This window comes from Pinus tabuliformis, chromosome X (assembly GCF_031772625.1).
Source record: "Pinus tabuliformis cultivar Carrire ecotype Pingquan chromosome X, CPIR1, whole genome shotgun sequence".
Taxonomy (NCBI): Eukaryota; Viridiplantae; Streptophyta; class Pinopsida; order Pinales; family Pinaceae; genus Pinus; species Pinus tabuliformis.
This window is the reverse complement of record NC_142308.1, coordinates 254,167,324-254,193,715: the sequence shown is the minus strand read 5'-3', so window position 1 is coordinate 254,193,715 and position 26,392 is coordinate 254,167,324. Positions and strand designations below refer to the sequence as shown.

The 26,392-nt window shown below is 37.2% G+C and overlaps 1 pseudogene; it reads right to left on the bottom strand.

Annotated features, from left to right (window-relative positions):
* LOC149139334 (uncharacterized) overlaps positions 1-15,681 on the bottom strand; it is a 59,614-nt pseudogene extending 43,933 nt beyond the window's left edge.
* Positions 15,682-26,392: the final 10,711 nt, after the last annotated feature.

Below are 26,392 nucleotides of genomic sequence, written 5' to 3'. Positions count from 1 at the left end.
ACTGTGTTGAGGTTTGGTGGAGTAGGTTTTCTCTTTTGGTCATTTTTTTTTTTTAATTCAGTGTTTGTTTTTATTTTATTTTTTACAACTTTTTTTTGAAATTTAATAATATGATTTAATTTGGTGTTTGTTGGGTTTTGGTGGAGTAGGTTTTCTCTTTTACTGCCAAGCCATTTTGTTTTAATTCGGTGTTTGTTGTTATTTTATTGTTTACAACTTTTTTTTTGAAATTTAATAATATAATTATAGAAATTAATAATATAATTTAATTTGGTGTTTTTTATCTTTTTATCATTTACAAATTTCATTTGAAATTTAATAATATAATTTTTTATTAAGATTTTTAAGTTTTTATTATTAAAATTGTATTTTTTAATATGAAATGAATTTAATGTTTTGAATTTTTTTCAAAGTATTGAATTTTATAAATTTATAAATTATTTTTATAATTAAAGTAAATTTTAACTATATTTTGGAAAATTTTAATTAGAAAGTATATCCACAAAAATGTCATAACATATAGCATTTATTATGACATATTTAAATTTATTTTTTGAATTATTATTGTAATTTTACAAGGTTGTATCCTTGTAGGCGAAAAAAAATGTGGTTGATCAATACTAAATAATTATAATGATGTCACATATAGAAAAATAACATTAGTCAAGTCAATTCAATTATACAACTTGAGTGGGCCTAATGGTTAAGAGCATGTGTTTCCTCCTAAGAGGTCACGGGTTCAAAACCAGAGGGGGTAGAGTATGTATGCCTTCGTAGACTTAGCAGTCAAATCGTTGCGCAAAGGTGGGTCCCTTGTCCCCCAAACAAGGGGGTCTCATACACAAACCGGGGGGGTAGAGTATGTATGCCTTCGTAGACTTAGCAGTCAAATCGTTGCGCAGAGGTGGGTCCCTTGTCCCACAAACAAGGGGGTCTCATACACAAATTTGGTGTCTGGCTTGGCCGTGACCTTAAAAATGGATATTATTATTATTATTATCATTATTATGAAAGAACTCCATTTAGGGTTTTGATATGGTTAAAGATGCAGATGGGTAAAAATTTTATACAAAGCCTTCAAATGTTAGGAAAAAATGGTTGATTAATCAAGTATTAGCTCATAGTTCTAGATTGTCTTGAGTTGTTGTAGATTTATTCTTGTACATGGGAAACCCATTGGTATGTTGTAAGAGAGATAATGCATTTATTAGTTATTCTAGAATGGAGTCACATAAGGCCCCTTATTATGGATGTTCTTTTCGCTATGGTTTATTAGATGATTGTTATGTTCGCATGAATGCATAATATGTATATGTTTGTTGAGAAATTTTATAATAATAAAGGATTGAATATATATTATTGGATTATTTATAGATTAGAATTATTATTTTCATCTAAAAAAGTACTCAGTAAGTCTTAGAAATGTGCTTAAGGTGAACTCTATTAGAAATAGAAAGAGAGAGAAAACTATGCTATTTTTATTGATCACAAAGGTTACATATATATGATAGAAGTTACTGACTTTGAAAAACCTAGATCCTAAGAAAGTGGATCTATGACTGGGACATGACACAACAACAACTCATACACATGGGAAACAACCACATCTAGAATAACACCTTGGAATATTCACTAACAACTTTTAATACACATGGAACACATGAAATGGAAGCATTACTTCCAACACCTTCCCTTAATGCTTACATGGAAAAAATTGAAAACACATATTACAACAATAAGGACAATCTATATCTGACTGATCTTCATCAACACTCACATCCACTATGGAATCTCACAAACATTGTTCTTTCACCACTACATCTTCGACTTGTTACTTGACCTACATTTAAAACATAAATGTGTCTGACCATCGTTGATGAACTTTGCAAGATCAACAATATCAACAACTCGTATCGTCACGACTTCCGTGATAAGAGTCATCAAGTAATGAACCATATTATGGACCAAACACCATCTTTCAGATATTTCTCTTTCGTCTATGCGTCAATTGCTAGGATGGAGGTCTGGATACTGAATGTGTTCAAAAGTTGATCAAACAACTTGACCTTACACAAGAATTTATTTTTCAGACCTCGGGGCTTCGAGTTTAAGAACCACCAACCCTTTTTATAACCAATAAAAACACTCAAGACTTGATGTTTTAGACACCGAAGCTTCTAGTTTAAGAACCACCAAACCTATTTACAACCAGAATTGAAACATTTCACAACTACAAAATCAATAACCATCAAACTATCAACTGTCATTCAAGCATAAACAAGTCACCACGTCCCTTCTTAGCACAAGTCAAAAGTTGTTCATCTGGTTCAATCTTTGTCTTGGAGCTTTCTTGTCTTCACAAAGTTGCGTTTTTTAGAGTGGTCAATTCCAACAAACTCACTCACATATTGAGCTGAACAGACTCAATATGTTTAAAATGCAAACTCCAAAATTTGATATCGGAACAAGATTGCAACATAAACATATGAAGTAGAGATCTCTTCCTCGCATAAGTGAAAATTTGAGATATTCCTCCAATTTTAACACTTTTGACATATATCATTGGTTGCTTGAAACTCCCTTGCCCCAGATCTTGAATCCAAATCAGTGCAACAACATGTACAGTTCATGGGCAGATAAGCACAACAAAACTTTACTGATAGCAAGATAACTAAAGGATATGAAGATTCTTGAAGACACTACACATGAACAACAAGATCTAGACACAAGATCACAAAAGAAACCACATTCTAAAAATAAACTCTCATACATCTATGCTAATATGTACATAAATAATAACACTCAAGATCCCTCACATATTCCTGGCCCTCCCTTGAGGGAGTCAAGTGATCTAAATGTAATACTTAGATATTTTATGGTGTAATTTGCAAGTATAATGATTAAAGTTTTCAAACACTTATATCAATTTCCTTTACACATTAATATGCTTTAAAAAACTCAGTTTTTAGAAAGTAAAGAAGACATCAGTACCATAACAAAAAATATAAAGCAACAAATGATAAAGGAGTTCACCCCTCCTGGGTTACAGCTCCTGGTCCAACTTCCAATGTTGGGCCTCTCTGATTATATTAAAAAATATGTGTTTACATGAATTTAAAGTTCTCATAATTCTAAAACAATGTCTCCAGTGGCTCCAAAACAGTCAAAAACCCCTATTTTGGTTCTTTCTGCACCTCATTTGGAAAAAAACTAAGAAATGTATGCTTGATTCCTCATTTTCCGAAATTCTATAGCTAACCATCCTCTAATTGGCCTCAACCTGGCTTGAGCATCCCAAATGCGGAACCAGCGCACTAAACTTGGCACAATTCCTGCTCGCCGAGAAAATTTGTAGGACCGATAAGGGTGCCATTAAGCCCCACTTCCGAAAATTTAGGCCACATGGGGGCCACGTGCCCAAGGGTCGGGGCTAACTACCCATCCTCGTTGGTTAGGCCCCCAACTTCTTGACACATAGTCTTATCGATCCATAGAACCTAGGTTTAGTGCTAAATTTTCGTGCACAAGACTGAGCGCTTTATTTGTTGCAGAGAGGTCACACGGAGGACCATATGGCCCAGGGCTGGCCCCCGTGGAAAGAACCTTTTCGTTGGCTCCTTCTCCGCTTTTGTGGATGGTTGTATGGAACCTCATATTGGTTAAGGCTAGCCCCCTTTTCATCTACCCACGGTTATGATGTTAGCTTCGGCGTATGTTTTATGGTGGCATCATGACAATGGGGCTAGGGCTAAGCCCTGGCCCATGGTCCCGCCCCTTGATCCTCTTGGGTATGGTGACCAGGGCTAGGGCTTAGCCCTAGCCCTACCCCCAACCATGCTGAAATTTAAGTTTAAATTAAATGCGCATTTAATATATGTCAAGTGACATGGAAGTGGTGAGATAGTAAAGCGGTTGGTTTCTAGGTAGTTTTTCTCACGTTTGACTCCAGGCAGTGTTGTTCAGTCTCCAAACCAATTTTATTTGGCCATGAGGAGGCCATGTGGCAACCATTGGTTGGCCCAGTTGGCACTCCCTCATTAGGCCACCACATCAACGTTCAACCAATACAGCTAAACCATGCCAACCAATCTCCTAATGCCAAGTGTCAACCTGCCATTGTTTGATGAAGAACCTAGTCACCTACCAAGTCATGGACCAATCAGCGTACGGACTGTTGACTAAGCATCCCTGTAACTCTTTTTCCAAAAATTTTAGTTGTTTCCCAAATTGATCAGAATGCAATTATGGGAACATCCGATGTTGGATTTGGGTGAAACGAGTTGCGTTGGATTCAGATCCCAGAGATCTATTAAATTTTATAGGTTTTGAGATCTATCATACACTTTCAATTTTGAGTATTTTTTTGATCCCTTGGATCACTACTCCCCATTGGAAGCTTTTGGACCTCCAAAAGCACATTTTCAATCAACAAATAGATGAGGCTACAATTCCTTCACCCTTCCTTTCTCAATCCACTTATATTTGCTTTGATTTGTACCTTTGAGACCAACACGAAGGTACTCCACATTCCCTTGTTTTGAAGTTCTTGTACTTCTGTCAAGGATGATATCCTGTTTCCATCCTTCAAGAAATTCTGGAGAGAAATATTCTATTGAAGGAATCTGAACATGTTCTCCTTTATCATCAATCAAAAGAGGTTCATATAGTATGAAATTCTCAACAATAAAAACTTCATACATTTGCATATAAGGAGGCAAATCAAAATGGAACGCATTATTACCAATATTTTCCACAATCTTTAAAGGACCATATCTTATTGGTTTCAACATTTTACCTTCTACTTTAAGCCTTTCTTTGCTAATGTAAAGCCATACTTCATCTCCAACTTGGAAACTGTGATCAACATGATGCTTATCATGCCTTGTCTTATACTTGGCTTGCCTCTTTTCCAATTGTTCTTGAACAATTTGATGCACCAATTGAACTTGTTCAATGAACTACTTGGCCTTATCAATGTCACTATGACCATCAATAGTAACATCCTTCATAAAGATAAAATCTAAAGGATATTTTGGTAAGTAACCAAAACATGCCTCAAATGGAGGTGTTTGAGTCGATGAATGCTTTTCTTGGTTATAAGCATGTTGAATGTAGTGTAAATGTTCATCCCAAATCTTGGGATGTTTGATACAATAACCACGAAGAATATGCACTACCATTCTGTTCACCACTTCTGTCTGACCATCTGTTTTTTGATGGAATGTTGTTCTCTTTTTCAACTTGGTTTTCATGAGTGTCCATAATCTTGACCAAAATTTCTCGACAAATTGAGAATCTCGATCAGAAATAATGGATTTGGGAAATAAAAAATGTACCCATACATGTTGAAATAACATTTGTATAGTCTATTCAGTTGTAACCTGCTTCTTACAAGGCATCAAAATACACACCTTGCTGAAACAATCCACCACAATATAAATATAATCATGATTTCTTTTAGACATAGGAAATCCTCCTACAAAGTGCATAGAGACACTTTCCTAAGGACGGGAAGGAACTGGAAGTGTAGTATACAATCCTAACTTTCTATTGCTAGGATTACTTGTAGCACATAAAGAACATCCTCTTACATATCATGATACACTTTCATTCATTTTAGGCCAATAAAAATACCTTTGTAATTGTGCCACTGTCTTGCCCACACCGAAATGGCCAGCAATAAGAGAAGTATGCACCTCCCCTTATGATGTTGACTCTTTAACCCTATGGAATGATAATCCAATTCCTCTACTTGGTTTCCTTGACACAAAGTTACATATACATCTTTAAAGTCTTCATCTAAAGCATATTGTTCAACATATCTCTCATGCATGATAGAATTATGCTTAAGAATAACTAAAGTACTAAAAATTGGTCTAGAAATCATGTCAACAACCTTGTTATAGATACCTTTCTTATACATTATCACCAAGTGGAATTTCTGCAAGAAACCCATCCATCTAAAGTACCTTGCTTGTTGTATCTTAGTTTGTGATTGCAAGTATTGTAATGGTTGATGATCAATGTGAATGATAGTTTCCTTTCCCATCAAATAGTGTTTCCACTTTTTCACACTTTGCACCAATGCATATAGTTCCTTGTCATAAGTAGGATAGTTAACTACTGCACCATTAAAAGTTTCAAAATGGAAACATATGGGCTTACCATGTTGCATCAAGATTGCTCCCATTGCATAGTCACTTGCATCGGTTTGTATCTGAAATGGTTGTCTTAAATAAGGAAGTGCAAGAACTGGAGTTGTACTAATTCTCTCCTTCAATGCACAAAAAAAAAATTGTTGCTTTCCTCCCAATTGAAAAACCGCTTAATGTTTTTCATTACATGTGATGGAGCTGCAATTGAAAAAAAGTTAGAAATAAATTTTCTCCAATATTGGGTAGCTCCCAAAAGCCTTCTCACCCCAGTTATATTAGTGGTCTTAGGCCAATCAACAATGACTTTTACCTTTGAGGGATCTATCTTCAATTCACCCCCTCCAACAATATGTCCCAAATAAACTGATTAGGTCTTTCCAAACTCACATTCAGACATCTTTAAAAACAAATTCTCTTTCTTCAAGACATCTAAGACTTGTTTCACATGCATGACATGCTCTTCATGAGACTTGTTGAATATCAATATGTCATCTAGGTAGATAATTACAAAATCATAAATAAAAGGCTTTAAGACATCATTCATAACTTGCATGAATGTTGTAGGAGCATTACAAAGCCCAAATGGCATAACCAACCATTCAAACAGACCTTCTTTTGTTTTGAAGGTTGTCTTCCATATGTCTCCTTTAGCAATCCTTATTCGGTGATAACCAATCATCAAGTCCAACTTAGTGAAATAAACAACATCTTTTAATTGATCAAGCAAATCGTCAATTTGAGGAAGAGGGTAGCGACTATTTACTGTTATCTTGTCTAAGGCTCTGAAATCTACACACACATGTCATGCACCATCTTTCTTTGGTACCAACACAATTGGTGAACCAAGTGGCGATGTGATTGGTTTGATGACCCCTTTTTCAAGAAAATATTGTACTTGTCTTTTAATCTTTGCATTCTCCATAACTGACATCCTGTACAAGCCAATATTTGGAAGAGGACAATCTTGTTGCAATTGGATCTCATGTTGGATACCCCTTTTAGGAGGCAATACTTTCGGCTCCTGAAACATCTCATCATATGTGTTAACAACCTCATACAAATCAGATTTTAACTTTGCATCACATCCTTGGAAAGCTTCATTTTCAACATTCTCTTTGGGTTTGATCATCAAGAGTACAAAGTTCTTACTAGCATTGACTAACCTCTTCATTTTTCTAGCATTTACAAGTGACAAATTCAACTTCTTGTTATGTGCTCTAACAATGTACTCAACTCCATTTTTAAACAAGTGATATTTGTTCTCATGGCGATGAAAGATGGCTCCCCTATCATATAGATATGGACTTCCCAAAACAATACCACAAATATCAAGTGGAATGACATCAAGTTCTACCTCATCTATAAAGTTTGCAGTGATGGTAAATCTTAATTTACATATTTTTGTCACATGCATTTTTCATTGTCACGTATCCAACCAAAAGGATATGGTTTAGGATGAGGCGTTGTTTCCAAATTCAATTTCTTGATAATGTCTTCAGAAATGAGGTTTTCTTGTGAACCACTATCAAACAATGTGTCTATATTGTTGGAAATAATATTGAGAGGGGGGTGAATTAGTATTATCATATCAATAATTTTATTTCGCAAATAGATCTATATACGCTACTTCAATGAAGTGAACTAGCGTGTACACGCACCTTCACCAAAGCGAACCAGCGTACAGATCTGTAAATACTTACTTCATAACTTCGCTGCACCTCCGGACTTCAGACTTACCCAGATCAGAACATTTACAGTGTATATCATGCGTTAGCATTCAGATCTAGACTAAACCATATAATAATAACTCATTTTAGGTCTCATGATCCTGATCCATCATGAGATCTTATCGCCATCAACTGCTAAGGTTCATCCTTAGTTCAGATCAAGCAAAGCACCATAAACCCATAACATGCATATTAGCTTTTGATCTCACTCTTTGTAAGATATTCATTTCTTGCACTATTGGCCTAATGATCTTCTCCTCCTTATATAGTTTTAAGCCTTTCTCAATACCTTGGACCAAAACCACTTAGGACCAATACCTTGGACCAAATACCTTGGGCCATATACCTCGAACCAATACCTTGGACCAAAACCTTGATTTTCCATCCCATATGCGCTTTTCCTTCTGTGAAAGTGCATGTATACGTATACGCACTTTTTGTTTTGTGGACCAACGTGTATACGCTATTTTAATTAAGTGGACCTACATATACTTCTTAAACTTCTTTACATCAACCTTTTCCTTTACCTTCTTTATTCTGATCAGTAGACCTTAGTTCCATATTCCTATTCTTCTGTACTAGTGCCCTGTTACCTCTTAATAGACCTGTTACATTGTAATTTTCCATATTACTTCTGAAATGATTCCTTTGAACTACCATGCATTTTGTCACATCTGTAAACACAATTTCCATGCATTCTGTTACATCTGATATCTCTCCTGTAGATTCATCTAGTTACGTAGATTCATCTCGTTACCATATACAAGTGAGTTGTTCTGCTACAAGTGGGTTGCCATCAAGTACAACACATACATCATAATGCCAACAATCTCCCCCTTTAGACATGATGGCAACCATGTTGGTGTTGATTATTGCAAGCTATAGAAACTGTTAGAGATAACAACCAACACCAAAATACTCTCCCCCTTTGACATCAAGGGCAAAGGGCAGACCAAGATATTCTCCCCCTTTGATATCAAGGGAAAAGGGGTGACCAAAGTGAAGGCTTTCATATCTAAACAGCTGAATATAAACATTGATCATGCTCCCTCTAGGCACATACTGAATTCGTAAAACTATTTTCCAAAAGAATAACATGACTATATAACTCACCTATGTGAGTTTGACCTTCCTATCACCAATGACTCATACATACATCAATCTCCCAATGAAGTGGGGATATACCAAATTTGACTCATCCACCCAACCAAGTGGGGATATACCAATTGTTTATACATGACAAAAATACAATAAATATTACATCATTTGTCCCATGCAAAGTGGGGATACAAATTACATCATTTGTCCAATAGGACTCATTCAAATGTATAAGAAGTCATATCACACCCTAGATTTTTACATGACTTAAGCAACAAATGGTATAAATATGTGAAGCAATAGTTGGACTCAGCAACCATAATGCCAAAAATGCAGAATGCGTGTGAAGGCTAATGCTCCCCCTGAACCTATTCTACCTGTGCATTGTTAACAAGTCATTAATCAAGGCATCTTTGTCAGTCTGATAAAAAATTAATGAACAAAACATATCATTAGATTGTAATCATCAACATCAGACAAAGAACCCATATCAGAGTCCGACCCACTGTTTTTCCTATCAGAAAAGCATATACACTTCTTCAGCCACAGAGACCCACATGTATACGCGACTATACTTCATGAAACCTGCGTATAATAACCTTATTCTAAAAAACTGGATTTAACAACAGTATGATGCAGCGACTACTCCCAACTTTTGTCTGAGATATTCAAATGTTTCTCTGGGCAGTGGTTTAGTGAATATATTAGCAACTTGTTGTTTGGAGGGGACATACTCCAATTTGACCTTTTGTTCAAGAACTTTTTCTCGTAGAAAATGGTACTTGATGGGTATGTGCTTGGTCTTGGAGCACGTGACTGGATTCTTTGAAATACTGATGGCACTTGTATTATCACATAGAATGGAGATGGGTGGAGTACATGTGATCTGAATGTCTTGCAAGGTTTGCATCATCCAAAGTAGTTGGGTGCAACAAGATGCAATAGCCACATATTCTGCTTTAGCTGTAGATAAAGAAATTGAACTTTGTTTCTTGCTTAACCAAGACACTAACCTGGAACCCATATAGAATGCACCATCACTAGTGCTTTTTCTATCATCAACACTTCCTGCCCAATCTGCATTTGTATATGCATGAAGAGTAAGATCTGCATTTGTAGGATACCATAGTCCAAAGTCCTGAGTTCCTTAAAGATATTTGAAAATTCTTTTGGCTGCCTAAAGGTGTGATTCTTTTGGATTTGCTTGGAATCTTCCAACTATTCCTACTGCATGCATGATGTCAGGTCGGGTACCTGTTAGATAAATCATACTTACAATCATGGATCTATAAGTTGGTTGATGTAATACAGCTGATTCATCATTTGAGCCGAGACTACATCCTGTTACCATTGGAATACATACAAGTTTAGAATCTTCCATTCCGTACTTTTTGAAGATCTGCTTGAGATATTTGGTTTGTGAAAGAAAAATACCATCTTTAGTTTGATGAATTTGTAGACCAAGAAAATAGGTAAGTTCACCAAACAAGGACATTTCAAATTCTTGCTGCATTACTGAAGCAAAATTCTGACTCATGGATTCTTCATTGCTACTAAAAATGATACCATCAACGTAAACAATAATAATTATCAATTTATCATTTTCAATCTCTGTATATAAATTTCTATCTGTAGAACGTTTTGTAAAACCTTGTTGGTGTAGATATTTGTCAAGGTGGCAATACCAAGCCCTTGGAGCCTATTTCAGACCATAGAGAGCCTTTTTGAGTCTGTATACAAGTTTTGCATCATTTCCAAGAATGAATCCTTCTGGTTGTTCAATATAAACTTCTTCTTCTAAATCTCCATTAAGGAAAGCTGATTTGACATCCATTTGGTATACTTTGAATTTCCGAAAACTAGAAAGAGCAAGAAACATTCTTATGGCTTCAAGTCTGGCAACAGGTGCAAAAGTTTCTTCAAAATCTATACCTTCTAGTTGAGCATACCCTTTACAAACAAGTCTGGCCTTGTTTCTAATGATTTCTCCATTTTCATTCAACTTTTTCTTGAATATCCATTTAGTTCCTATAATAGTTTTATCATGAGGTCTAAGAACTAATTCCCAAGTGTCATATTTTTTAATTTTCTCAAGTTCTTCATCCATGGCCTTGACCCAACATTCATCTTTGCATGCTTCATTTAAATTTTGAGGTTCGGTGGAGGATAGTAATGCTATATAGCTTGAGGTTCCTGTAATAGTTCTTCTTGTCTGTACACCAGCCTCCTTTTCTCCTAAAATTTGAGTTTCTGGATGATTTTTCTGAACATACCTGGACGGAGTCTTTTCTTCTACCATTATATCTTCTTCTGGTGCTTCATTGGTTTCTTCTTCAATATAATTTTGATTTGATGTGGGAAAGTAATCCCCATCTTCCTCATTGTCATAATCTTCTATTGATTTTATTTGTTTTGGATTTCTGCATGCTTCATCAACTACAACATCAATGCTTTCAAAAATTTTCCCAAGTCTTTTATTATAACATTTATATCCTTTACTTCTGGAAGAATAACCAAGAAGAATCCCTTCATCTGCTTTAGGTTCAAACTTACCAAGTTTTTCATCAATCCTTTTAATAAAACATTTGCTTCCAAAAACTTTAAAATATTTTACAATAAGAGTCTTACCATACCAAAGTTCATGTAGAGTTCGAGTGCTATTTACCCGAACATTTTCTTTGTTTAGAATAGTCACAACAACAAATGTAGCTGCACCGCAAAAGGTTGCAGGAGTTCCAAGTTCATCTAGCATAGCTCGAGCCATTTGTTGAACTGTTTTGTTCATCCTTTCTACCACACCATTTTGCTGAGAAGTTCTTACGGTGGAAAATTGCCTTTTTATTCCATGTTTCTCATAAAAATCAAAGAATTCATCCGATATAAATTCCCCTCCTCGATCAGATCTGAGGCATTTGAAATTTCGACTGATTCATTTTCAACCAAAGCTTTGAAGGCTTGTAAATTTTCAAATGCTTCATCTTTATGCTTTAAAAGACCTATCCAACACATTCTGGAAAAATAATCAATGAACAAAATAAAGTATTCTTCTCCATGAGGTGACTTTTTCCTTGTTGGTCCACATAAATCAATATGGATAATTTCAAGAGGCTTAGTAGATGACCATTTTTTTTCCATGAAATGAACTCTGGTTTTCTTACTGATTTGACATGGTTTTCATATTGTATTTTCTGGAATGCTGATATCTGGAAGATCATAAACAACCTTGATTCTGCATGCTTTTCTTATTTGAGAAAAGCTTAGATGTCCCAATCTTCGATGCCACAACCATTTTTCATCATTTTTTCTTAGATAGCATTGTTGTTGTCCTCCTTTGAGTATGTGTAAGTTGTTTGGAGTTCTTGTACCTTCGATCATGGTCTCTCCTATATCAAGCTCACGAACAACACATTTTTTTGATTGAAACACCACTTCATTTCCTTGATCACACATTTGACTGACACTCAACATGTTATGCTTTAAACCATCTACATACTTAACATTTCCAGATTTAACCTTTTCTTTCAAGAAAATAGAAACTTTACCTTTTATGACAGTTGAAGTGTCATTTCCAAATGAGACATTCTTTTCTTTTTCTAAGGCATTATATGAGTGAAGTTTCTCTTTGTCACCTGTCATATGTTTGGAGCATCCACTGTCGATGTACCACTGATTTTCTTGTCCTTCTACATATAAGGTTATACCACATCTTTCTGTTTGAGATTCTTTCCTTCTCCATATCTTGGGATTTAATGGTGTTTGCTCCTTTTAAGGTGTTTGCCAAAATTTTCTTCTGCATTCAAATTCTTCATGACCAAAGTTGTTACAAATTGAGCATTCTATTTCATTTTCAAGAGGAGATAAGTTATTATAGGAACTTCTCTTGATCCCTGTTACATTCCTTTGATTTCATGCTTCTCTAATCATGACAGTTTTGTAAGCAACGCATTGAGCAGCTTTGTGCCCAAAATTATGACATGAAAAACATTACCCATTAAAGAAGTTTCTACGACTATCGAATCTATTTACCTATTGAATGTAGTTTCTATTGATATTCATCTTTGGAGAAAATTGAGTATGATTTTCCTGAGGTTGGTTGTGGCTTCTATTGATATTTATCCTTGGAGCAAATTGAGTATGATTTACCTGGTGATCAGCTTTATGCCTTTACTGATGATTATGATATTGTTTACTGGTCTTTGCTGCATCAAGATAACTTTAGGTGGAGGTTGATGGCTTCTGTGATTGAGATGCTTCTTCAGTATATCGAAGACCTGTCTTTATCAGAGGAGAATGCTGAACTTTGATAATTTCATTTAAAGTTTCTGATCCTTTAGCAAATCTTAGATTGAGAGATTTTGTTTTCTCAAGATTTTTTCCCAAGAAGAGGCTAAGGCCTTTGATTCAAAGTCCTCCATGAATAAATTAGCTCTGCCTTTTCATCTTGTCATAACAATGAACCACACTCTGGATGTTTCAAAATACGTTGGTCAAAATTCTCCTATAAGACCGAATCTGTTTTCTTAATAACTCGAAATTCAGTACGAAAAATTAGGTATTCTATTCAATTTGCGATTTAATACAACAATTTGAAATTTAGTACGGATCAATCTATGAATTTATAATAAAATTAATAATTCTTAGTGGCCCACCTACTTTTCAAATTAATTCTTAGTGACCCACTACCTTTTAAACTGGGTTTCGAATCCATGAGATGGTATAGGTTAGACATTAACAAAGGGTAAGGCCATTTGAATTTTTATAGAATGAATTTTTTTTAAGTAAATTTATAATCAAGAGTGTTAATTAATTTAGTAATAATTTATAACATTAGTTATTTTTTTATTAAAATTTTAAATAAACAACTTGTAATGTTAATATTTTGTATTATAAAGTAAAATTGGGTTGGTTTATATTAACAAATAATTAATACTTAAAAATAATAAATATTATTGTTAATGATTATAAAATAAAATTTAATTTAGTTTGATAAATAAGTTAATAGTAAGTGGGGAATATAAATGTATATTTTGAGAGAATGTTTATACACACTTAATTGAGCCATGAGGTTCATTCTATAATCCATTGAGGGGATGTGTAATTTCATCCTTGTTCAAGTTGGAGTTGACACATGTCCTTTAAATAAAATACTTTAAATGAAAAGCATTGTCGGTTATAACAAAACCATAAACGATTATTTAGTTTTAATTAAACTTGTTATAAAAATATCAATAATCACATTCTCATTGTGCTCACTTGGTTTGTTGATATTTCACTTTTTTTATTCTAGTAATAAATAAAATATGAATGTTAAATAATATAATTTTATATAACTTTACAAAGATAAACTAATTAGAATTTAAAAAACACTTCTATTTCTCTTAGAAATATTTCAATATAGAATTTAGATAAATTGTTTGAATATCCATATATATGTGTGTGTGTGTGTTAATGTTTAACTTAGTAAAATATTGTATCAATTTTAAAAGATATTGTATCAATTTGAGTATATGTTTATTGATCGATTTCAGAAGAATTTCATGTTTGGTACTCTATTTGTCTAAATTAATACAAAGCAACCGTTATCCTTTCTTTATATGATTTCGATTGAAATGAGGCTGAGTTAATTCTGGACCTGTAACATTTTAGTTGTGAAGACCATAATATAATTTGAAGACTCACACAGAGATATAGAATTTGAAGACTCACATAGAGATTGCAGATTGCATTCAGAATAAGATAATTTATACATGCATTTAGTTAGTAAATTTATATAGGTTTCACCAATTGCCATTTACTTTTTACTTAGCTTTATTGACTATTCCTGATTATTAACTCCATGACGACTAAGGAACAATGGGAGTGATTATTATTTTGATACTTCCCCTTAATCACAACTTATACTTTAACTTTCTTGTTGGTCTTAGTCTCAGCTAGGCCTACAATGGTACATAAAAAAGCTTGATAACAAAGCTTTCATTTTTGGTCCATGGTTGTTCATTCGGTAGTGCAATTTGATATTAAAGAATAACGTCTATCTAGCAAGTGTTTTTGTGTTCAGTTTTGTCTTTGATATGAGGGAGAGAGGCAATGTGGAAAATTGAGGTTGAGGCAGCGTCGAAAATTGGTGTGTGGAAGTGTGGTGAAAATTAGATAGCCACGAAACCACAAAGTTTGACAGAAGACGATACAAGATCATCTTCACCTTTTTTTCCTTAAGATAGTGGCGGAGCTTCTCCTTTATTTACATTTTTTGCACCAAAGGTGGAACACTTGAACTCTTAATCTCCTCTTTCTTGATCTTATTGCTGCAAACATGTTGTCCTACATTTTATTTGTGTATGGAAGTAGGCATATCTTCTCACCAAACAACAACTCATCAATAAGATTTTTTCCATGCATCAGATTGAACCACTCTTCATAATTCTCATCACTTTTGACTTCATACGTCTCTACGTCAAAAATACTTCATAAACATATTTAGATTCTACATCAATGGTTGTTTCTTCATCATCACATGTTTCAATGTCAATTACAGGCACACATTCATCATCCATCATTGCATCCTCAATGTTGTCATCTTCAGTTTCACAATCAGTTATGACGCTGAAAGAACAATCATCATTTTCAAGAACACTTTCATCGACTTCAAATTTCTCACTCCATTTCATGTTGTACTTCATCTCAAGAATATCCAAAAACATTTTTGCATCACATTCTTCACCAAATTCATGCAAAATACTAGACAGGATGTTTTCATCTAGTGTTAATATAATAAGAAGCAATGTTATTGCACCTCTACTCTTATCTTGGGGATTTACGGAAGTTTCTTCAACAAATTTCCATAAATCTATTGAACCAAGTAACCTTCCATTATCATTTCCCAAAGCTTATATTTTATACCTAAAAACAATGGTAGAACTGGCATTAATCGCTTCAATATTGCATCAGTATCTTCAAATTCTTCAAGCTGATTCATGTCTTCATTAGGCATAGGTTCAATAACTCGAAAAATTTCAATGCTCCTTTCGTGAGCTGCATTTTTCCACCACTATGCTTCTTATCAACCAAACATTTAATGACTCACAATAGTGCATTAGGTCTTCATCACACCACAAGCAACTTCAACAACAATTCCACACAACACTTAATACATACCATACCAGTCCACGCCAAGTGGCACCGTTCAACGTAGGCTACTCCGCCTACAGTCCACACTCTATATGCAAGTATCACAAGCTAATCAAAGAGATGGATTCACACACCAATACCCTAATCAAGAAGCTAGATAGAGCTCATGATCTCGCAAATGATAATGCCCAAGCTCCCACGCATAAGGAGAAACAACTCTTACAACAGATCATGTATGGTCTTTTGTCAAAATCCATGTCTTCGTCGTAATCTAATGCTCACCACACTTCCACACACCAATTTTCCATGGTTCCTCTCTTTCTCATATCAAATGTTGGGACAGTGTCCCCTACGGTTAATTTTGGGGTTAAGAACCCAAGTTTTTATATGTAAAATGTAAAGTCTCCACAATTTGTGGTCACGGAGCGCGTAGATGTAAAGTATCATAAAGGGTTTTACCCTTCTGTTTATGTAAGTTGTGTTGGCTTTAGAATATCTACCCATGGTCCACGAACCATGGGATTGTATAAAAAGTAGAGTCTTAGAAGAGTCTAAAGTAGTATTATTGATGATGATGAATGTAATAGGTCATTAGCAGAAAGAGCGAAAGGCCTTAGAGTAGAAGAGAGCCTCTGTATCGGTGTGCGTAGAGGCCTAGGGTAGAAATCCGCAACTGAGTGCATGGACCCCTGCAACTGAGTGCAGAGGGTAGTTTGAGTATGTAAGGAGATCTGAAGCATTAATAAAGAAGATTACTCTGGAAATACCTGTGTTTGATCTATTTACTTATGTTACGAATGAATGCAATTATGATATGATGAATACTGGGTTTATGATTTAATGTTGTATTAATGTGCGAAACTATATGTTTTACATTGTTGTATTAACACAAGTAATAATACTTGTTTATGCGAAGAATATCTTAATGCATGTTAAAGATATCAGACACTTAAGCCGATCTAGATAATAACAGACTTAGGAATAATTACAGAGGTATGTAAATGGTTGATTCGCCTATTTAAGGTCCACGAAAGACAGTCATAGACCTTCGCGGAGGTCTAGAGGCTGGTAAGAGGAACTTATATCGATAATACTCGAGGGCTTATCGATTTGCGTGAAGGCAGAGAGAGGGGTAAAAAAGACATAATAACCATCTCTATGTGCGAAAACTTGGTTCTAGAATCCCCCCATACTGCTTTGGGTGAGACTTCAGTTTTTGTTCCACAGACTGATGCCAAAAGGGCTAGTAGTGTACGGATTTTCTTGGTTAACTTAACGTTGAACCTGGGTCAGGGCCCACTAAGCCAAAAAATGGTTCCGTTGTCGGGACCGGGATCTGCATAAAGAGATGTGTCATGTCGCATCACTCGAATCCAACTAAGGAAATTGAAGATTGGTTGGATAGAAAGATCCACAAATTCGCGGCTTAGGAAAATAGGAACCCGTGATTAATGAAAGAACGGTGGTTAGACAGGTATTTGTACACAGAGATACACAAAATTTTTTTATGTTCCTTCGTGGTCGATTTATACAAGTGGATCGCTAAATTGGTAGACGGCCAAGGAAGGTGGAGACCTAACGATCTGATAGCATGGACCCCGGAGTTAGTGCGGAGATTGGAAGCCTCTAAAGGTAAGATCTCATGCATTCTCGATCACTAGCTTGATCGTAGCATAGGAGGATTTGTGATAGAGTTCACGGTCGATACTTCAGTGAGTTACAGCGAAGCAGAGCACCGCTTTTTCAAGGGACCGTGAGGTAAGCATTTAAAGTCTTTAAATACTTGGATTAACGTGCTCTTGTGTGAAAAGCGGGTTATGCAGTTACCTTGATTTTTGAAGCTACACGAAGTGGAAAGATCTTTAGGGATAGAGGGAGAACAGGCCCTGAATATAGCCCGTTGATCGAACCTCCTCTGACTGACGACGAGGAAACAACACAGGCTTCACCATATAGCTATGTTCAATTAATAAGATGAGGGTTCCCGTGAATACCCCATCCACCCACCCCACCTCCACAACATACACCATCGCCCACACCGCCACCACCTCCGCCACCGTTCAATATGGCGAATGTAGTAACGCCGCTCATTTTTAAGGGTTTGGGTAATGAGGACCCGGACCAGTTTTGGTTCGTCGCGAAGGCCATATGGGAAGCTCAGGGTATTACAGATGATCAGATGAAGAAAGCAATGTTGGTCACTTAATCACAAGAATGTGCGCTAACAGGGTACATTAAGTACTGCACTGATAACTTGATGGCTTCATTAGCAGATATTCAGATTGCGCTGAATAAGGAATTCAGTAGGCCTAAGTCTGAAGCACAATCAATTGTGGGATTCAAGGAGATCATGATGAAGCCTAGCAAGACACCCTGGGATCTGGATCAGAGATTGAAGTGCACAATCCACAAAGCTAACATGAATCTTATGGATGGGCAGCACCGTGAATGGTTTGTGGCTTCGCTCTTGCCTCATTTGAGGGTTGCTTTATCATAACAAAAGATTGGGACCTAGGCGGAAGCCCTAGAGATTGTGATGAGATTGCATGAGACACCGATGCAAGATGTTAATTTGGGAGTTCAGCAGATTCACGCGTAGTTGCAGAACCTTTGCCTAGAGTTTCAAAGTCTGAAGAAGGATAGAGCAGTTCAGCCAGAGGTGCGCGAAGAAGTTTGGTGCCTGAAATGCAAAAGTCAGGGGCATGACAAAGATAATTTTCCAGTCTTTGCGAATTATGTTGCAATAGTAGGGCCAATTCCTTTGAGGCCGGAAGCTCAATAAGGGCCAAGTATAGGGCCCGTGCTATGGTGTGCTATCTATCAGGTAGCTGGAAAACATGTGACACACAATTGTCACTTGCTGCAGAAATTTGTATAGACACCACACAGCTCTTCCGCAACTTCTATCAATCAGCGGGTCATGATGAGCGTAGTTGTCATAGCTATGAGCTAATGATGGATATAACACCTACATAGAGAGTGTAAGCAGAAACTTGGCCTCTGGATCAAGGCACGGGGGAGCGCGAGGGGGATATCAGGGGCGCAGACAAGGCAGAGGTGGAGGAGGAGCTGGTCGAGGTCGAGGACAAGTGATTTTCCACAACTGTGGGGGACCAGGAAATTACGCACGAGAATGTACAAACCCAACGTTTCTGTCATGCCGATATTATACTCAGTTTGATCACGCGACAGAAGACTTCCTTGTATTACTAGCTAAGATATGTGAAAAAGGGGTGCAGCATCAACAACCTATCTAGAACCTGCGAATGACGAGGGCTGAACCCCGCAAAGTGGGCCCTAATGTGAACATCGTGCTGTGAAGTGGAATGACGATAGGCGAAGACAAGGGAAAGCAGCTTGAAGAAAGTGAATGGGTCCGCAAAGCTCCATAAAAGGATGCCGGGTTTGATCTAGAGTGCGCAAGGGAAACATTTATGGAAGCCAAGAAAATCTTCAATGAGGCCTCTACCTGAGGAAGTCAAGATAAGCCAGCTAAAGAGATTAACCCTTCTATGCTTACTACTTTCTTGGAGACCTGTATGAAGTTGTTGCACGATAGCAAGGCTACGAAAGGGTTACAAGAACTGATAAATAAGTGTGTCGGAAAAGAAAACACTCCTGATGGACCACGCATAGTCAAGAAGATTGGTAAGCATAACGCAAGAACATGGTGTGAGATGAGGCTCAAAGTGTAAATAGGAGAATATGAAATGGACCAAGTTATTCTGGATCTAGGGTCCGACACGAATGCTTTGCCTAAACAGACATGGGAGAGAATGGGGAGACCTGCGCTACACTGGTCTCCTATTCAATTACAGACGATGAACCAACAAAAGACTATCCCCATGGGAATATTACAGGGTGTGACAGTCGATATTGAAGGCACGAGCATGTTGGCCAATTTTGAAGTGATAGAGATTGTGGATGACAACAATCCCTACCCTGTGCTCCTTGGGATCAATTGGGACACTAATATGAAAGGGGTGATCAATTTGAAGAAGCGGATAATCACCTTTGAGAATAAATCTCTCTGCATAGTAGTACCTCTGGACCCTACAGAAGGACAACGTTATACTGAACTAGTTTGCGATTATGAAAGAGATGATGATTTGGACCAAATTTATAAGATAATGGCGCGAGATCAAGATTGGATGAATCCGACATCTGACAGAAGTATTTCATGGGACCGCGAAAGTTCTTGCACATCAAATTCAGATGAGGAGTTGGAACACTGGCAAAATCGATTATATGAAGTATCTACGTTGCGCTGTAATATGATGACTAAATCGTCGCACTATATATCATCAGAGGTAAGAAGTCTTCCCTATTATGATGGTTTAACTAATATTGATAATTTTTTGGATGCATTTGAAAGGGAAATGCTAGAGAAGTATCGCTTCCATGCCTTGGATTTAGCGTTGCATGCTATGCCCACAAGATGGTGGGGCAAGCACAAAGATAGTTTTGATGACTGACGCATGTATAGAAAGATGATGAGGCTGCAGTTTGGTCACCCGAAATTTCGATTAACAGAGAAAATGATGGAAGGAATGATCCATGTGATCACCTGGAAAAATGGACTGAAGTTTATGGAGTGGAGCCTCAGCCTCAATGGGTGCATTCATTCTATCACACTTTGGATCTAATCACGATGAATTGATATATGGAAACAGAGCTCCGCCATGGCACTAGAGAATGGGATGTTTTGCGAGAAGGATTCCTGATGACATTTAGCTTTGAGGATGGATTTGAATGTATTTATGAGGTGTTGCAGGAGGTCAAGGTAGCCGTCTTCCGAATACCACAAGATCCTTTAGATTTGACTCAACTAGATTGGACCACCCAGTTGTGCCATGCACTGGAGTGCTACAATGCGACCGTTGAAGAGGAAGATGAGGATTGAAGGAACATCAATATCCTAGAAACATAAGGTCATCATGAAGTTGAGGGGCCAGAGATAGAAAATCCAAATGTCACTGCACTGCTGCAAACGAGACAAGTGAAGATTCGGACAGAGGAAGAGCTGAAGCTTGCGAAGATAGGGGACTATTGGGATGATGCTACGGTGGATAAGGTCATTGAGTTGCTCCACGAATACTAGGACTTGTTCCCTAAAAGTTTTCAGACCTAAAAGGGATAATCGGCAATTTAGGAGTAATGAGGATAACATTGAAACCAGACGTGATGCTCATGAAGCAAAGGCCATATCACCTCAATCCTATGTACAAAGAAAGGGTCCGCTTAGAATTGAAAAAAATGTTAGCAGCAGGAATCATTCAACCAGTGGAGGAGTCCAATTGCGTAAGTCCTATGGTGTTACACTAAAAAATGTCACCATGACTATTTACAGTTAGTATGGCTCAATCAACAGTCATGCTACCCTCTTAGGCAAGTCTTATGCCTCTGTTATCCATCTCAAACTCAAAAAAGAGAGAAAGTCTTGTAAAAATTGTGTTTATCTCTGGGGACGCAGGTTCTCTCAAGCCTTACCTGCGGGGACGCTCACAATGTTCACAAAAGCTGCGTCCAAAGACGCTCTGTATGTTAAGGGACAGGTGCGTCCTTCTGTAAAAGGCAAAATGCGCAAGTTTCATCTTAAAAAAGTTACTTGTGGTTACTTCTAGAACTTTCTAGAGGTCGGTTTGATGAAATGGATGCGCCTCCAGTTGGTTCATGTATCCCTATTAAGGAGGAACTTATCCCATCAATAAGGGAGCTATCCCACCCAAAGAGGGGGATTATCCCATTGATGGTGGACCTGAATAACCTCTTTACAGCACTATAAATAAAGGCATTGAGCCAGAGGGAGTAGAGGTTGGAGCTATACATTTTCTTTGGGTAAATGCTGCAGGAATTAGGACTCCCATTTAGAACCTTGTGAGGAGAGATTGTCTTTGCTTGATTCTACTTGGAAGTGGGTGAGCTTTGTCAAAGTAGAGGAAAACCCTTGATGGACCCTGGGAGGAACTTGCACAACACCAAGGCCAGGTTGTAAGAGTTTCTTTGTTTCGTTATTAATACAAACTGGTTTATTTTTCTCAATAGCTTGTGTTAATGAGTTATTTCATGTGTTCCTTGGTCTGCATGTTGGATATATGTTTTATTATATGAAATGCAAGTGCTTGGTAATTGTTTGATTGTTTGTGGTTGCAGGAATTGACTTGAAGGAGGAGCTCATCCGGATTGGCAAGGACGGACTACAACAACCGCGTTTTGGAATAAGGTAAGCCTAAACACTTGTAGTTTTCATGTTTTAAAAGGTATATTTAGAGAAAGATCACTCCATTTTGTCTTGTTTGTCGCTAGAGAGTTTAGACTCCTAGGGAGGTCAGTTGTGTCCGCACAAACGACTTTTTCCGCCACGACAAATTGGCGACTCCACTGGGGAATCCATTAATGTGAAAGTCTTTTCCTTTGTGTGAATTTTGCTCTGAGAAAATCATTTTTATTTTCTGGTTTTTGACTGTGAGAATTAGTATTTGGGTGGCTTAGCTTTAGATTTAGTTAGATTTGGTTTTTCTTAACTTTTCCAGAAGGACGCACCCTCTGAGTACTGCACAGTGCGTCTTTGGACGCGCTGTTGCCGTTTGCACAGAGCGGGCCCGCGCCTGTTCTAACGGGTTGCCTGCGTCTTCCTGTAAAAATTTAGGAAAACTCCATTTTTGCTTTAATTGCTTTTAGATTTTGTTTTTTCTTAGTGTTTTCTGCCCAGATCCTTTAGTACCCTGTCAAAAAATTTCACCTGAACTTGTTTCATTAGCATTCCTGCTTTTAGCTTTCATCAATTGGGTGTTTTGAGTCTCTTTTTTGAGAAATTCTTAATTTGATTTCCTTTGGTCATTACTTGGAGGTTTCTCTCAGTCTTTTCACAATTTTGCATCTTTTTGCTTTTGTTTTTGCAAAAAAATTTCCCCCTCATTCGCCGGGGGGGGGCTAAATTGTGTATGAGTGTTAATCGCCTTTGAGTGTTTTTATGTTTTGATCTTTGGAACTCTCACCCAATTTTCTCGACTTGCACTTGATTGGTTCTTAGATTACATTAGAATCATCTTGTGTTTGAGAATTCTCTTGCATAGATCACATTTGCATAATTAGAGTTCTCAGTTTCAGAATATGAATGAAAAATGTGCATAGATTACATTTGCATACTTTTCATGTGAATTGTGCATAGATTACAATTGTATAGTTTACATTCTGAAAAATCAATCGTAGATTTAGATCAGCTTTCTTTGATTTGAATTTACACAAAAATAAAAATAAAAAATTGGTTTGGAATTGATTTGCATTAGTTTTTCTTGATGAAATTAGTGCATTAGAGAATTTGTTAAATTTTCTCTTAATGATCAATTTTTTGCATTGTTGGAAGTGAATGGAAACTCTCTCCTTACTCTAGTTAGGATTCATTGAATTGAAAGGATTGCATTATCATATTCGATTGCATTCAGTTGAGTCGGGTCATAACACCATTGGTTTCATCTCCATTTACCCATTTGAGTAATAACAGCCTTAATAACACAGCGCTTAATTAAAATTCATCTAGTAATTTTTACATTTCTAGGGCTCTGAAACACCAACATAGCTTAGGCTAGGGTCTTGGAGTAGGTGAGTACTTAACTCTCCAAGACTACAAAACCAAACAGATAGTTTATCTTGAGTAGAATAAATCCAATTGTTTCAATTGCACTCTGGGAAAGCTCCTCTTAAAGGAGAAGCACGAGCTCGTGTCCGAATCAGTGAGGGGATCATTCCCCCCTCGTTGGGAACGACGCCAGACAGTACGTATTACAAACGGTAAACCTCGGATTAACCATTGTCGAGGAGCCAGGGGTCACTTATCGGTAAACCTTGGATTGTTGTCAAGGAGCCGGTAAGGGGATTGAGCTTGCTACTTTGCCCTTGCGTGCTGTCGGAGTTTAGACTGTTCCCCCAGGTGTATTTGTTACTGTTGGTGACCTTAGTGACCATAATCTTTAGGGTTCTACCGAGGTGACGGTGGAGGGAAGGTCCCACTGTACCTGGAGCAGACGTCGGTTATACTCACTTGGATTTTCCGGGGGGTTCACTTCACTTCGAGACGGTTAAAGTGGAGGAACTTGGTCCGGTCTATTCATTAAGCAGGTTGCCGGGGTAACTGTTCCACCCACCACTTCTGTACTGAATTCGGCGATGTTGGGCTTCATCACCAACTAGTGTTTTCGGTCCGGAAGGCTACTGTTTGTGTATGGTTTGACTCCTAGATTTGATAGTGCGTGTTAATTTGTTTGTTTTTACTTTTAGAGACCATAGGTGTGAATTGTGAATTTTAGTTGTTAAGTGTGAATTGTGAATTGTTAATTTTAGTTTTAAATTGTTAATAAAATTCACTGAAGTTGAATATAATGGCAAATTTTCCGGAATTTATCAACCTAGGAACCCCTCCTAATGAGAATCCTAGTACTTTTCCTTACTTTGGAAATGTTGGTCCTCCTTATATGGCTACTTTGTCATTACCTGGATTTACAATAGGTTTACCGATATGGTTATTTTCAACTTCGTTGGCCCAAAATACTCCAATTGTTCCATCTCAACAGGATGCTTCACCTCAACAGAGTTCACCATCTCAACATCACCAACCTTCTGTTGACCCTTTACCTTCTTCGCCTAATTTTTCTTCCTCCATTTCTTCCTCTTCGCCTGGTAAAAGCCTTGATGTTAGTAACCAGGAGGCTAAGAAGAAGAAGAAAGGGAAGAAGAAGAAGAAGAAGAAGAAGCAAGATAAGAAAGAAGTCAACCAACCAACCATGGCTGTAAGTGTTAGTTGTGTTGAGGAAAATTCCGACATGCATCGTAAACCCAAATACCCTTGCAGGCTTTGTAAGGGTGACCACTTCCTTGTCAATTGTCCTGGTATTCCAAAGGTCTTGGAAGTATGGTCAGAAAAATCTCATCAACTTTCCATTGATCCATCAACCAGTGATAGTCAGGTTCCTGGGAAAAAGGCTAAAGTTAGGTTTCCTTGTAAGTTATGCAAAGGGAGTCATCAAACTCACATTTGCCCTCACATGGATGAAGCCTCAACATTGTTGGAAAACCTTACTGTTCCACAGCAAGAATTTCCAACTGGTTACCGTAAACTTTCTCCCAACCTACCGTCAACTGACGGAGTGATTGATCTAAATTCAAGTACAGTCGATCACACTCTCCCATTGGAGAGTGAAACTCATGTCACTCAGGTTGATGATCCATTAGTTGATCAAGTGGTCGATTCAATTTCACATTCGGTCGATCACACTCTCCTTTTCGAGAGTAAATTTCATACCGCTGATGTTCTTCTTGTTACATCGGATTCTTCTATGCCGGGGGGCATTTCACCTGTTTCTACAGAACCCCCTCCAAGTACTGAGGTCTTTTCCTTTGATTGGAATAGACTGACAGAACCTCGTCTTCCTTCCTCCATCCCTTTCCAAATCATTGTCAAGGCTGGTGGTAGGGACATACATCGTACTCAGGTAGATGAAGGTGCTTCTGTTAGTATTTTATCCTCAGCTGTTTGGAAAGCTTTGGGTTCCCCTCAGCTTGCGCCTATTACGCAGAATCTGAAAGCTTTTAACAGAACCATTAGTGAACCTTTAGGGATCCTTCCTAAGTTTTCTATTACCTTGGAAGGTAAAACTGTCTGTATCGATCTTATGGTAGTTCGAGGTCCCTTGGATTTCAATTTACTCCTTGGGCGAGACTATGTTTATGCAATGAAAGCTGTCGTATCGACACTCTTTCGCGTGATGTCTTTCCCTCACAATGGCAGTATTGTGACTGTAGACCAGCTTTCATTCCCTAGTCTTGTTTCAACTACCAATAATATGACACCCCTACATGTTCCTGATTCTAAAGTGGTATCTACCCTGCCACGGGTTAATTATGTGGCAACTGATCCCATGTTTTCAGTTACCAATGTAAGTGAGCCTCTCACTGTTTGCTCATCTTCCTTTGATTTAGCTCCGGTAATTGACATGGAAAACTCTATGGGATTACTTGAACACGATGTTCTTATCCCTTTTGAGTCCCTTGACATGTGTTCCTTCCCAAGAAGTATTCTTCCTTCGGATGAAGACCTCTTGGAAGCCATGATCAAGGTGTGTCCATTGACATGTCTTTCCTCCAGTTGGAAGCCATGATCAATGTTACGAGGATAGTTTTTTCCTGTATCAACCTCGTTAAAAAATGAAATAGGCTAGCATGAGGACAGTTCTTTTACAGAGTCAACCTCATTAAAAAATGAATCAGCTAGGTTTTAGGACATGTAGG